At 36.1% G+C, this 14,968-nt stretch overlaps 1 non-coding gene across 1 annotated transcript; it reads right to left on the bottom strand.

Annotated features, from left to right (window-relative positions):
* Positions 1–3,884: 3,884 nt before the first annotated feature.
* On the bottom strand, positions 3,885–3,991 carry LOC124082016 (U6 spliceosomal RNA). The gene has a single exon (XR_006848224.1). It is a non-coding gene; the product is annotated as a U6 spliceosomal RNA (small nuclear RNA).
* Positions 3,992–14,968: the final 10,977 nt, after the last annotated feature.

The following is a 14,968-nucleotide window of genomic DNA, read 5'->3' as shown; positions in this document are numbered from 1 at the left end:
TTGATTGATGTGACTTTGGAAGCTTTGTAAACACATATTTTTGCTTGAGTTAGCAATTCTTTTTTAAATAATATGTAAAGTTTCTGTATTTTTTAAAGACTTTTTAAAAATGTCTTTATATACCTGTTTTGAGTTTGTGGCATGCAAAACATAACATGCAATGATGAATTTTTAGAACAATGATATAAAAAATAGAAAACTGTTATCAATTACAATCATATTAAATTTTCATAGTTAATTATTGTAAATAGGTATTCTGCTTAGATTATGAACCATAAAAACTAAAAACACAATTAAAATTTTTATTTTTTTATTCTAAATTTTATTGAGAAATAAATATACAGTAAACTCTTATACATGTTTAAAGTGAACAATTTGATAATTTTTGACTTATATATACATCTATGAACCATCATCATAATCAAAACAATAAAGCTATCTAGCATGTCCCACAGTTGTCTTGTGTCCCTTGAACTCCCCACTCTGGTCCTTCCCAACCTGTCAGCCTCCCTTCTCATTCATTCATTACTGACTTGCTTTCTTTCACTATAGATTGCTGTGATTTTTCTAGAATTTTATATAAAGAAAATCATATGGTTAGCACTCTTTTTTATCTAGCTTCTTTTACTCAGCATAATCAATTTGAGATTTGTCCATGCCTTTGTACATCAATAGAAAGCATTTTAAATTGCTGAACAATATTCCCATTGTATGTCTATACCACAATGTAGTTATCCATTCAACTGTTTTAAATATTGTGTTTTCTGCCAGGCGCGATGGTACATGCCTGTAATCCCAGTGGCTTTGGAGACTGAGGCAGGAGAATGGCAAATTCAAAGCCACTTTAGCAACTTAGTGAGACCCTAAGTGACTTAGTGAGACCCTGTCTCAAAATAAAATACAAAAAGGGCTTGGAATGTGGCTTAGTGGTTGAGCACCCTGAGTTCAGTCCCTGGTACTACCAAAAAAAAAAAACTGTTTTCAATTTTAGGCTAATAAAAATAAAGCTGCTATGACCATTCATGTAAAAATCTTTGTGTGAACATACATTTTCATTTATTGTAGGTAAATCCTTAGGAATGGAATGGCTAAGTCATATGGTGAATATGTGGTCAACCTCTTAAGAAACTGTCAAGAATTATTTTTCAAAATGGTTTCATGCTTACATATTCCCACCAGCAATTTATAAGAGTTCCAACTGCTCCAAAACACCCTCCCTAACATTTAGCATAGTCTTTTTAATTTGGGTTGTAACAGGCATATAATATTATCTCCCTGTGGTCTTCATTTGCAATTCCCTGGGGTCTAATGGTGCTGATCATTTCATTATGTGTTTGCCTGCCATTCATTGTCTTGTTGGGTAAAATGAAGTGTCCAGACAAATTTTTACTTAGCTTTTTCTTGAGTTATGAGAGTTACTGACATATTCTAGATAGATATTCCTTATGAAATGTGGGTTTTCCAAACATTCTCTCTCAATCTGTGACTTGTCTTTATTCTCTTAACAGTGTCTTTTAAGGAGCAGACATCCTTGGTTGTAATGACATCCCAATTTATCAATTTTGTTTTCTTTTATAGCTTATGCTTTTAGAACTATATCTAAGAAATCTTGGTTTAACCCATGATCACAAGAATTTTTTTCTTAAGTTCACTTTTATAGATTTTGTGGCTTTAGTTTTAACATGTAGGGTCCATGATCTATTTTAGTTCATCTGTTTAGTTAATGCAAGAAAAAGAGATCAAAGTTCGTTTTATGCATACAAATACCCAATTGTTCCTACATCATTTGTTGATATTCTTAATGTATTTAATATTTTTTTTTCTCTTTCAAGAAAGTTTTTATTTATTTATTTATATTGTTTTTTTTTAATTTTTTATTGTGGGTTGTTCAAAACATTACAAATTTCTTGACATATCATATTCCACACTTTGATTCAAGTGGGTTATGAACTCCCACCTTCACCCCATACACAGACTGCAGAATCACATCAGTTACACATCCATTGATTTACATATTGCCATACTAGTGTCTGTTGTGCTCCGCTGCCTTTCCCATCCTCCACCCTCCCCCCTCCCCACCTCTCCCCTCCCCTCCCCTCCCCTCTCTCTACCCCCTCCACTGTATAACCCTGAGGGTCTCCTTCCATTACCATGCAATTTCCCTTCTCTCTCCCTTTCCCTCCCACCTCTCATCCCTGCTAAATGTTAATCTTCTTCTCCTGCTCTTTGTCCCTACTCTGATCTTAGTTACTCTCCTTATATCAAAGAAGACATTTGGCATTTGTTTTTTAGGGATTGGCTAGCTTCACTTAGCATAATCTGCTCTAATGCCATCCATTTCCCTGTAAATTCTATGATTTTGTCATTTTTTAATGCAGAGTAATACTCCATTGTGTATAAATGCCACATTTTTTTTTATCCATTTGTCTATTGAAGGGCATCTAGGTTGGTTCCACAGTCTTGCTATTGTGAACTGTGCTGCTATGAACATCGATGTAGCAGTGTCCCTGTAGCATGCTCTTTTTAGGTCTTTAGGGAATAGACCAAGAAGGGGAATAGCTGGGTCAAATGGTGGCTCCATTCCCAGCTTTCCAAGAAATCTCCATACTGCTTTCCAAATTGGCTGCACCAATCTGCAGTCCCACCAGCAATGTACAAGTGTACCCTTTTCCCCACATCCTCGCCAGCACTTGTTGGTGTTTGACTTCCTAATGGCTGCCAATCTTACTGGAGTGAGATGGTATCTTAGGGTGGTTTTGATTTGCATTTCTCTGACAGCTAGAGATGGTGAGCATTTTTTCATGTACTTGTTGATTGACTGTATGTCCTCCTCTGAGAAGTGTCTGTTCAGGTCCTTGGCCCATTTGTTGATTGGGTTGTTTGTTCTCTTATTGTCTAATTTTTTGAGTTCTTTGTATACTCTGGATATTAGGGCTCTATCTGAAGTGTGAGGAGTAAAGATTTGTTCCCAGGATGTAGGCTCCCTATTTACCTCTCTTATTGTTTCTTTTGCTGAGAAAAAACTTTTTAGTTTGAGTAAGTCCCATTTGTTGATTCTAGTTATTAACTTTTGTGCTATGGGTGTCCTATTGAGGAATTTGGAGCCCAACCCCACAGTATGTAGATTGTAGCCAACTTTTTCTTCTATCAGACGGCGCGTCTCTGATTTGATATCAAGCTCCTTGATCCATTTTGAATTCACTTTTGTGCATGGCGAGAGAAAGGGATTCAGTTTCATTTTGTTGCATATGGATTTCCAGTTTTCCCAGCACCATTTGTTGAAGATGCTATCCTTCCTCCATTGCATGCTTTTAGCCCCTTTATCAAATATAAGATAGTTGTAGTTTTGTGGATTGGTTTCTGTGTCCTCTATTCTGTACCATTGGTCCACCCGCCTGTTTTGGTACCAGTACCATGCTGTTTTTGTTACTGTTGCTCTGTAGTATAGTTTGAAGTCTGGTATCGCTATACCGCCTGATTCACACTTCCTGCTTAGCATTGTTTTTGCTATTCTGGGTCTTTTATTTTTCCATATGAATTTCATGATTGCTTTCTCTATTTCTACAAGAAATGCCGTTGGGATTTTGATTGGCATTGCATTAAACCTATAGAGAACTTTTGGTAATATCGCCATTTTGATGATGTTAGTTCTGCCTATCCATGAACAGGGTATATTTTTCCATCTTCTAAGATCTTCTTCTATTTCTCTCTTTAGGGTTCTGTAGTTTTCATTGTATAAGTCTTTCACCTCTTTTGTTAGGTTGATTCCCAAGTATTTTATTTTTTTTGAAGATATTGTGAATGGAGTGGTTGTCCTCATTTCCATTTCAGAGGATTTGTCGCTGATATACAGGAATGCCTTTGATTTATGCGTGTTGATTTTAAAAAATATGGAAAGCTTCACGAATTTGCGTGTCATCCTCGCGCAGGGGCCATGCTAATCTTCTCTGTATCGTTCCAATTTTAGTATATGTGCTGCCGAAGCGAGCACGTATTTAATATTTTAAATCATTACTAGAGGTTTAGGTTAATTAGAACTTTACCTTGTATTTCTTTCCTTATTATTTCACCTATCTTTCCATGCAAATTGATTTGGAAATAGATGGTAATGAACTTAGATAAATACTTCTTATGTAAATATATCCCAAAACATTCAAGTAATTATAGAGCTCATTATTTTAGAGTCTAGATTTAATTTGAAAGAAGAATATTGAATCCAGAATGTTGAAATTAGGAAAAATAAATAATCAACTGCTGTCTGTAGTGTTTTACTGGGCTGCAAACCAACATGGTCAACTCTCAGAGCACAGTTCTGTCACAAAGCTGCCCTATCCTTTTCTCTTCCTGCTGGAGAACATAGAAATGGAAAACATATGCAGGGGTGGCTCCCTGCATGTTCTTGAAGGTCAGAGCTCCCTACCTGCCCCTGAGCTGTTAAAATAAAAGAGATGACTCTCCACCTCATTTAAGACCTTTGGTCTTCTTGTTAGAGCACGCTGATCTATTCTCCGACTACACAAATTAATAGGAGACATTTGATACTTCCCTAACAAAATCTTAAAAGTAGGTGGTTGTTAGAGTCTGTAAACAAGTCAGGATGGCGCCTGGCATTTTGCCAGAGGGAGTGGTTTGTGAAGTAACGCCAGCAAGCCATTAAGTGTGGAGATTCCTTATTGGTTGACTGATGTATCTAGTTTATGTTAATTAGATAAGCTGTGTGGAATGTATAAATACCTCTGTTGTCCTACAATAAATGGCTCCCACTCCTGCTGTATCAATGTACACAAGTTGTTCGTCACCCCCCAGTTATTTTGCCCAGCCAGCCCGGCTGCGGCAGATGGTGGCCCGTTACAGGGAGCCCCGGGACACTCAGGAGTAAGTGACGAAAAAAAAAGCTGCCCGTCCGTAAATAGGAGGGGAGCAAATCTACTCGTCCCTAGACAGATAGGGCGAGAGGAAAAATGACCATTTTGAGAAAATGGAGAAGATTGATACAGTATGTTTGTGTCTTGTTTTGTCTTGAAATGTTGTATTGTCTTTCTGATGAGAATATGGAAGGGGTGAGAAGTAAATTACTAAGGGAAGGAGGCACCCCAGTGGAACCAAGAATAGTTAGGGCATGTGTTGATAAGAGCCCAGGAACTCTAGTCAGAAAGAAAAAGAAAGTTCAAAAGAAGAAGGATTATAAGGAAAAAAGTTGCAACAAAAGGCTACTACTAAATACTTTTTGTTACTGGAGGGTTCGTGAATTGGTGTGGCGGCTGCCACGTGCTCGAGCCGGTCATAGCTCAGCAAGGGCTTTCCAAGCAGTGGCAGCCGGCTCTTCCCCGCCAAGGGCTAGAGCCCAAATCCAAATCTGAACTGGAGGCACAGTCTCGCGGGCTCTTGCTCCCTGTGCCCGGAAGCAGTTTGAGTCTGGGACACTCCCCAGGGCCATCTGGGGCTGCCCGGGACGCTACAGCCGGCAAAAGACACTACCGGTGTCCCTGATGTTTGGTCATTTTCAATGCCAATAACTAAGCTACAATGGTTCTCCCACACCTGGAGGCTGATGAATAATGAGCACCATTAAGGCTTATTTCAAATGTAAAAAACCTTGAGATAATGTACTAAATTGTTCAGAAGGTTGTTTTCTTAGCGCCTGCTGGAATACTACAGGATTTTCTTTAGCATCATTACCGGAGTTCCCGCCTTCATCCCAGTGCAGGTGAAGAGGAAGGTGGAAGAATTTCCAGTGTTGCTGAGAACCGGAAGAAACTTCGGCTGAGACCTGGACTGTGATTCAAGCTAGCTGCCTGCAGAACTTACCTGGACTGTGATTTACGTGGACTGTAAGTTAATCTATTGAGACACTGCTTTACCTGGACTAAGACAACAAACTGTAATCTACAACAAATTGTAACTCAGTATCTTTGCTAATGGTGTCATTGCTGGTATAATTTTTCCAAGGGCTTCTTGCATGGAGCCATCAATTGACTTGGTATTGTGGCATTTTGTATCCTCCCCTTCTGCTTGTAGCAGATTATTTATGGTGTTTGTGTAAAAACCACTATGGTCATTATTTAAATTAAACAAAAGGGGGAAATGTTAGAGTCTGTAAACAAGTCTGGATGGCGCGTGGCATTTTGCCAGAGGGAATGGTTTGTGAAGTAACACCAGCGAGCCATTAAGTGTGAGATTCCTTATTGGTTGACTGCTGTATGCAGTTTATGTTAATTAGATAAGCTATGTGGAATGTATAAATACCTCTGTTGTCCTACAATAAAGGGCTCCCACTCCTGCTGTATCAATGTATACAAGTTGTTCATCACCCCCCGGTTATTTTGCTGCAGCCGGACTGCGGCAGGTGGTGGCAATGGTGAAATGGTAAGGTAATGAATCTAGTGACTTTATTGTAATTATGTCATAATGAGAATTTTCAAACCTGTTATCCATAATAACTTGAAAGTCAGACCTGTTACATACTAAGACTCTGGCTCCAGGAGAGTGTTTGAAAAAGTCTGGGTGTTGGTATATGCTGTTCACCGTCCATGCCATGTAACAACATGCTAAAAAAGAGATCAGCCAAGTATAAATTAATTAAATTAATCACTTCCCATTTCCAAATCTGACAACCAAGGGGGGAAAAAAAGTTTGCTAAAGGGAATTTTCTGTCAATTTACTGTAAGTTCAGGAGTTTGGGGCAGCGCAACAATGGAAAATTCAACTGTTCTTCTCCCCAAACAGCTGGAGATATGATTACTTGCATAGAGCCCTTCTCAGGAGACTCAGAAAAAGTATTCTAAATCATGAGCCACTCAGTGGCAAAGGCAGTTGTGTTCTCACAATGCCCACCTTTGCAAATGGTCTCAAAGTGGCAGGGCTTAAATTGAGGGATGGTAAACAATAGCAAAAAAATAATAATAAGTTTATACACCAAGAAATAAAACAGGAAGAAATCCTTAACCATGGTTATCCTCAAATGGAACTGACGACTAATGTGAAGCTTTTAACCCCTTGTGTGCATGTTAGAGACCAGTTGGCATCAATGGGTTTGCCTTCCTGGGCTCCTGCAGCTGTCACAGCTTACTTCCTTACAGAGTAAAGGCTGGGTGGGTGGGGGGTGCTGAGGACTGATTTAGGGGTCAATAAATCACCCCTGAAGCTTTTATCCATTCAAGCTTGTGTTTCTCTTTTTTGATAATGCAATTCCCCAAAAAACTCAGTAAGAAAAAATTCCTAAAGGATCATGTAGGCACCATAGAAACAATAGACAAATTCCTCAAAGAGAGGAGATCCAGCTATAGCAAAGTCTCTCCAATTTCTAACCTACAGAGTTTTGCTACTGCTCTGGATCAGTGAGTTTTGGGGTTTTTTTCCCCAAATCTTCCATATTCTAAGTAAAAAAAAAATTGTATTAGGATGATTCTGATCATACTCTACCATTCTTTATCAGGTATAGTATAGGAGGCAGGAAAGGATATTTGATGGGCCTCTGAACTTGCTGGAATGTAAAACACATCACCCACTGATCTGGGACTTTCAGTTGGATTCAGAAACTAGATGAGACTTTGGTCTTTCTTGTTTAGGGCTAGGATAAGAATGTGTTCTCTGTGGAGAAAAGGAAGCACAGGGCATATTGAGTGACCACAGCAGTGGACTGAGCACACAGAAGTTACACTATACTTCCTTTCTTCCTTTTAACAGCAACATTCTTTGCCTTTTAGTTGCACCTGTGGCTACTCAGCTAGTTTCCAACCTAACTTACATCTATTTCCTTTATTCCTATAAATGTCAGGTTTATTTATTGCACTTAAATACACACTCAGATAACATTCTTAAAGGACCATCATTGCAAACTGATTAATATATGAGGCTGTCTTACAAGAATGGTGGAACGAAGAGTTTAAAAAACTCATTTGGGTAACTCAGGCTGAAGTAGCTTCAATTTGTAAAAAAACAAAAAGGGAAGAGAATCGTTTTTCTGAAAGCATTCAACAAATTCTCTAGATAATTCTCAACTTAATTTCTCTGTAAAGCAATCACTTTAGTAGTAATATTCTGTTTGATAAATGTGAGCACTGGTCATATTTCTATAAATAACAGTCACTTAGACATCTAAAAAATGTGGTTTTCTCAGAATATTTAAACTTCCATTTGGTCTGACTTACTGTGTATATACATAAGTATGAATACATTTGTCTATTTTAGAGTTATATATATTAGATATGTATGCTTATATGTATTAAATTTAAAATCATTTTCTAAAAGCTAGCAATTTCAACAAGAAAAAGTAAGATTAATATCTTGTAAGATAGTTGATAAATCAATTAAAATACATGTTGCCATTACAATAGTTTTGGAGGGAGAACAAAACAGCTGAGAAGATGAGATCTCATACCTAAAATACTAATATCTAAGGTGCAAAGAGTAAGCAATCCAAAGTCCATACCCACATAATGCTGAAAGAACTAAACAGCACCATACATTCAGTCTTAAATTAAGTAGTACATTTATTTGAACATTTAAAAAAGCTGGCATGCACTATTTTTAAAATGTATAAAATAACACTTAAAAATTAAAGAATCACAGAAATGCAGCTAAATAGATAGAAGAAAATTTCTGAAAGCTATAATTTTCATGATGAAGCGAATATTATTTTATCATCTCTTATGTATAATATATTCTTATTGCTCATTGAACCCAGATGAAATGTGGAAGTGTGTTGTGATTTTGATCTTACTAAAGCAATTGTTTCATGAACAAAGAAAACAATTCAGGACTACAAAGATGGTAAACTATTAAGGAGATCTGTGGGTTAGGAATTCATTTTATTTAGTATCACATTATATTTATTCCTTTGCAGAAATTCTGGATGGGGTGTGAAGGACATTTCTAGAACTGATTGGGTATTAAATAATTCAAAACCCAAGAGTTGTGATCAAACAGATCTGTAGGCATATGTAAGTACCGCTGAGGTGAAAGTGCCAACCAAAGCAATTAGACTGGAAATTAATGTCTGGAGGTAATCAATGGAAGAACTAGCTGTGGACCTTCATGTCTGCATCATCTTTGTTTATTGCTGTAGCTGGTATCACAGAAAAACCAACTCATTTCTCAAAGACAGAGAAAGGATGTTTCCTTCAATTTAGGCATTCTTAAATTAAATTGGAATCCATAGGAAGTGATTCCATGCTCAGAACTTAAGTTGATTTTTATTAATGTTGCTGGCCAGTAATGGAGATAAATGATAGGCACATTCTGCTTAAATCAGGGGCTACGGATACAACATTGGGAGACTTGGGAGTGATTAATTACATTCTCATTGCCAGGGTTGACAGGGGAATGGGGTTACCTTTTCCTTTAATGATGTCCCTCACCCTGACATTAGCATTGCTGGTATAAAAAACTTGGGTACTTGACATTCTGTTCAGAATCCAAGTGTGACATAGGGACAGCATCATCAATGCTGCAAGGTGAACCCAACAAGGGTGTGTTTTCCACATTTTACTCTGCACATTATACCAATTGGCAAAACAAAAAGCCCCACCATGACCCATTTTAGCAGTATGAGGGGGAAACCTCTGTTCATTCCTCATGATTAGAATGCTCTGGATTACTGAGGGTTGGAAAAAACAATTTTGTGTCAAACTAAGTGGCTGGAAAAAAATCTTTGCAAAATGCATTAGTCTACTTTACAGCCTTGCTAAGTACAGTATACTAAAGCTAATTTGATATTTTCTCTATGATTGATGACTCTGCAGTGCCTTGAGGTCAGTAGGAATTGTTGTTGAGGTAATAAGCTGTAGTATATTGAACTTTGAATCTGAACTGACCAGATATTGGTTAATTTCATTGTGCTTTGCTTCTTTCTCCCTAAAGCAGAGTACAAAAAAGAAATCCACTGGTGCTGTGGTTATAGTTAGAGCTGTTTACTCTATATGTGTGTCAAACATTATAGTTCTCAAGTGTGGTGTGTTAACCATCCAAAGATTTCAATAGTCCTGCCTTATGGTCTTAAATGGACACTCCCACTGTGTAAGCTTGTGATTGTGGGAGACTATTATCAGACCCAATCAATTTACAGGTACCTCAGTGCTTTCACATCTGAAGAAATGGCCATGACTCCAATCAGTAAAGAAATATGCATGAATATAATTGGACTGTCAGTATTGCTAAGAACTTCAGGGTCAAATTGGCAAGCATGACAATTGTGCTCTGAATCCTGATGTTTTAATAAAGAGATAATGGTAACAATTTGCTGTCAAATTATGCTACCAATATAAAATTGCATCCCCTATAACAGTGGTGTCCAAGTGCAAGTCTGCAGACCTACACAAGAATTCTCACCTTATTTGGGGAGTTTTGGAGAAACAAGTGTCCAGGGCTTTGTCTGAAGCTTCTCCTGTGGAAGGTCAAGAGAGGAGCCAATTACTGTCTCTATTTTCACTTTGTTCAGACAAAGGAGACACAACTCTTTAAAAAAAAATCTTTAGGAACCAAATACAGAAACTAAATAATGAAACAGGACTCCTCAGAAATGCTGTTTTTGAAAGCTGAAGGGCCAGTACTCCAGGTACAATTGAAAATCTTATGGTAATGCTGGTGGGAGATGGGTGAAGGTTAATATCAATATTTCCATAATTTTTCTAAACTGAAGACACAAAGATTGGAGGCTTTCATGTTGCTAAAGTTTTCATAAGCACAATACACTCAAGGTAGGAGAACTTTAGGAAATATCTCATTTTAAAGAACAATAAACTTGCTCCCTTTGCTATATTAAGGGATGAGATGTGGGAAAGAGTGGGCAGGATTTGAGGTTAACATCATCTACTCAGTGAAGACCTTGCATGGAGCTTTATGTGTATGACTTAATCATTTTTTAATTATAGGAATAAATCAACATGGGCCCCATTTATGGATAAAGAAATAGAGCTTTAATGATTGTTAAATAATATTCCCCCAGGAATTCTCATTTTTGAAATAACAAGAATGATAGTTATGTGTGGTTTGTATTTATAGAAAACCGATTACTTATCAGGAATTGTGTGCTGGGTGATATATGTATCACCTAGGTAATAATTTTAATTTTCACAGAACACATGATAAATATTTTTAATGTTTTATAGATGTAGAAAACTGAACCTCAGAGAGTTCCATGTGATCCCAAATATCAAAACAAAAAGGCAGCTGGAATTTAAATTTGGGCCTGTGTTCAAAGTCTAAATTATTTCCACAATTCCCAGCTTCATTTGGGAAATCTATGAGCCTGTTTCCCACAAGTATTGGGTAACGTGGTCTGATTCAATTAGGGTGGATGCTGAGCGGGAAGTTTTTTTCATTAATAAAAAATGGGAGTGTCAGACTATGTTAAGGATAATCTTAGGCATTATAAGGGAAACCAAGATGCATACAATGTCTTATTTCTTCTAGGAACTTATTATCTATAAAATAGTTCAGAAAAAAGACTACAGTGGTATGATATGATATGTATCAGATGGTTTCAAATAATAATAAAGATTTATGAACCTTTGTTAGGTGACACATCTATTGTTAAGTTTCATATGTATTAGCTCATTTGTTCTATAAACATGATAGGTAGGCAATGTCATTACTTCCTATTTTACAACATAAATAAATGAAACGTCTCTACAACATAACCGGTAAAGATATTCTGAGGACAAAAAGATCGATTTCTTCAAGAAACGTGAATGAAAAATTTTCAGAAGGGGTAAAGGAATGGGCAGGGCTTGAGGCAGCTTAAAAAAAATAATAACTAACACAATAAAAACCATATCAATTTTAATACCTTATTAAGCTTTTTGGTAAAAATGGGAATTTACATAATGAAAAAATCTGATATATTTATATAGAAATGGATGATAACAAGGAAGCAACTGGAATACATTGTATACACTGTAATCACTTAAAATCCTACACACATATCTGTGTAAAGAGCTTGGCCACATTAGGAATTCTAAATTTCTTAAGGAGAAAAACTTAACAAAAAGACAACTTTTGATTAGCATGTCTACAAAAGAGATAGGAGGAAGAGAGACTAGATAATGAAATTATAATAAAATTAAATACCATTTTCAATTATCCAAAGGCAGATTTTAAGCAGAAAGAATTTTCATTGTTAGAACTGAGCTAGGCAGGAGGGAAATAACTCCTAATAGCAAGGGAATTTCAATAGCTGAAACTCCCAAACTCCACACCCACTTTTAAATAGAGCATCTTTCTTCTTGTGAAGTGAAGCTGGGTATGAGTCAGGATTAGACTGGTTTCCCCAATTTCACTGAGTTTCATTGAAGAACTAATTCTACATTTTGTCTAGTGTAAGAAACCATAAACTGAAAAATCTCCATTAGTTTAAAAGTCACTAAGAAAGAAAGGTTAAACTACCACAATTAAACAATTATAAACACCTCCTGATTATCAAATATAAGGCAGTCATGATTTCAGAGACATTAAAATAAAAACAAATTAGTATATAATAATCAATGAAATATTACACAATCCCCTTCCCACTTAGATCTTCTTCACTTTAGTTAATCTACAAATCTATTCTGGATCAGAATGAAAACCCGATTATATGACTAGGAATAAATTAAGACTGGAAAAGCAAAATCAATAATCTACTTTAAAAGAATAATATAACTAGAAAGAAATTGTAAAGTGTTATAGAAAGAACAAGGATTTTGTAATTAAGCATACTTGGGTTTTAACCTTAGCCCTGTGTTGTACATGTAAACATGGGAAATTTATTTAATCTTTTAATCTTCAATCATCTAATCTATAAAATGGGGGTAATACCTGTGGGTCACCAAGGTTCTTGTAAGAGCTAAACAATGTCAGGTATGAGTAACATCAGAATTTCTAATATAAGGACCTGTTTACTAATGAATCCTTTATAGAATAAATGGAAATATGCAGCCTACCAGGTGGGTTATCAGTATTAATATTGAAGGCATAAGGTTGTCTCTGATCCCATGAGAAACCAATTGCTCTTTCTTTGCTGATGTCACCACATGAATAAGCCAAGGTATGGGACAATGAAGAAAAAAAGCATTGAGCTAAATAATGAATAAATTTAATGTTGTTGAATGTGTAGATCAACTTGTAAAAATTCACTGATTATACTATAAATGAAAGCAAAAGTGGAGTGTAAAATAGAATAATTGATTAAATGAGCTCAGTTTCGTAGATAATTCTCAGTGTAACATTCAAGGGAAAAATACTGGTGGTTAAAAATTTTAATATATTGGTTTTCTAAGTAATAAACTGTTGTAAAATGAGTTTTGTTTGTTTGCTTGCTTTAATTTGTTCATCATGTCTCTTATAGTTATAACGATCTTTAGATTTAGATTTTGTTTCTCCCTGAGGATATAATAAATTAAACTTTCTTATACTGTGGCTGATTACATTTGCCTACATTAAACTCATTCTGATCTCTGTTGTGCTCAGTTGTAGCTTAGAAATGATCTAGTGGACTTTTTTCCTCCCCTTTTCTTTCAGTATTATATGCTTTCATATTAACTTGTAGCCAATATAAAGAATAAGAAAGTTCAGAGAAATCAGACCACCAAAATCTGGGGTGTCAAAAAGAAATGTTAAGAAAAAGCAGTTTTCCTCTCACAGAAAATGCTTTTCCAAAATTAAGAGGGTCATTTATTAAAGAGCACAGCTTTAAAAAAACAAGAGCCCTACAATTTTAAGAAACACCTTATTTTCAATTAAGTATGATTGAAGCATAGTTCAAGTATTATATTTTATATCATTAAAATTATAACTAAAAACTTGAATATATATTTAAGCTTCTGATACTCTTAGACAAAAGCCCACATTTCCATACTAGAAATCATCATAATAATTTTGTTTATATGAAGCTACCTCAGGTTCCTGTTTACATCAATTAATTAATTAAAACCAAATAAATCTTAACCAAATAAAGTAGATTTCTTGAACTGTAGTCAGTATGATCCAAGGAGCAATTCCAAACAGCCACAGCCATGACCTTAGCAATATGCTGACTAAATATCAAAATAACTAGAATCAGGCAAAAATCACCTACAAATTTTATTGCTTAGGATAATCATTAAATCTTTGACACACATAAATAAAACTGATTTAAAATCTTGATGAACTCTAAATTGTGGATGGAATATGACATGTTGATCTAATCTTTTGAACAAAACATTATAAAACCATGGAGAAAATGACTCTGTTCCAGGCCTTATTCAGACAATTTGAATGTATGTGAGCTCCACATCCCCAGGTGTGTAAGGAAATAAGATCAGTTACAAGAGACCTCTTGAAACAGGAGGTAACTTGCTTTTCTAAGACGGAATTCTTCAGAACTTTGAGGAAGTTTATTTATAAAGGAAAAATTCCTCATGATTGGGAATCATCAGACAAAGAAATTCCCTGCTCCTTTTCAGCCAGGTGGTAGCTGTGAGGCTTGGCTGGGAGCACCACTTGCACTGGACTCCGCTGGCCTTCACCAATGAGGTCATGGTATTTCTTGTAGCCATGTGGATGGGTGAACATGTGACCCAAGACTTTGGTCCTGTCAGGTGTTTTCTTCCATGGACTGAATAATGCCTAGTGTTTAGTGATATTAGTGAGGCCACATCATTCATGTCTTTCTTAAGACAAAGCAGACTCACAGCAGAAGGCAGACCCAAAGGGGTCAGAGAGAAGCAAGACTATGCTACTATTTTAGACAAATGGCTTAATAAATCTCCTTCAATATTTAAGCTAATGTATTTTCAGCCAAAAGTACCCCGATTAAAGCAGGGAATCACGAGCTCTAATCTTTGCTGCATTGAGGGATCAAGGTTTTGACACATGGGCATTTGGGGGACATTGCAGATCCAAACCATAATAATGCCTGTGCATTTGAAATTTGTTATAGTTTCAACTTCCCTTTTAGTACAATATATATAGTATATAATATGTATATATATATATATATATATATATATAT

The sequence above is a fragment of the Marmota monax genome, unplaced genomic scaffold (genome assembly GCF_021218885.2).
Source record: "Marmota monax isolate L192 unplaced genomic scaffold, Marmota_monax_Labrador192_F-V1.1 WCK01_AAM20220418_F8-fsc00031, whole genome shotgun sequence".
Taxonomy (NCBI): domain Eukaryota; kingdom Metazoa; phylum Chordata; class Mammalia; order Rodentia; family Sciuridae; genus Marmota; species Marmota monax.
This window is presented reverse-complemented; position numbering and strand designations above follow the sequence as displayed.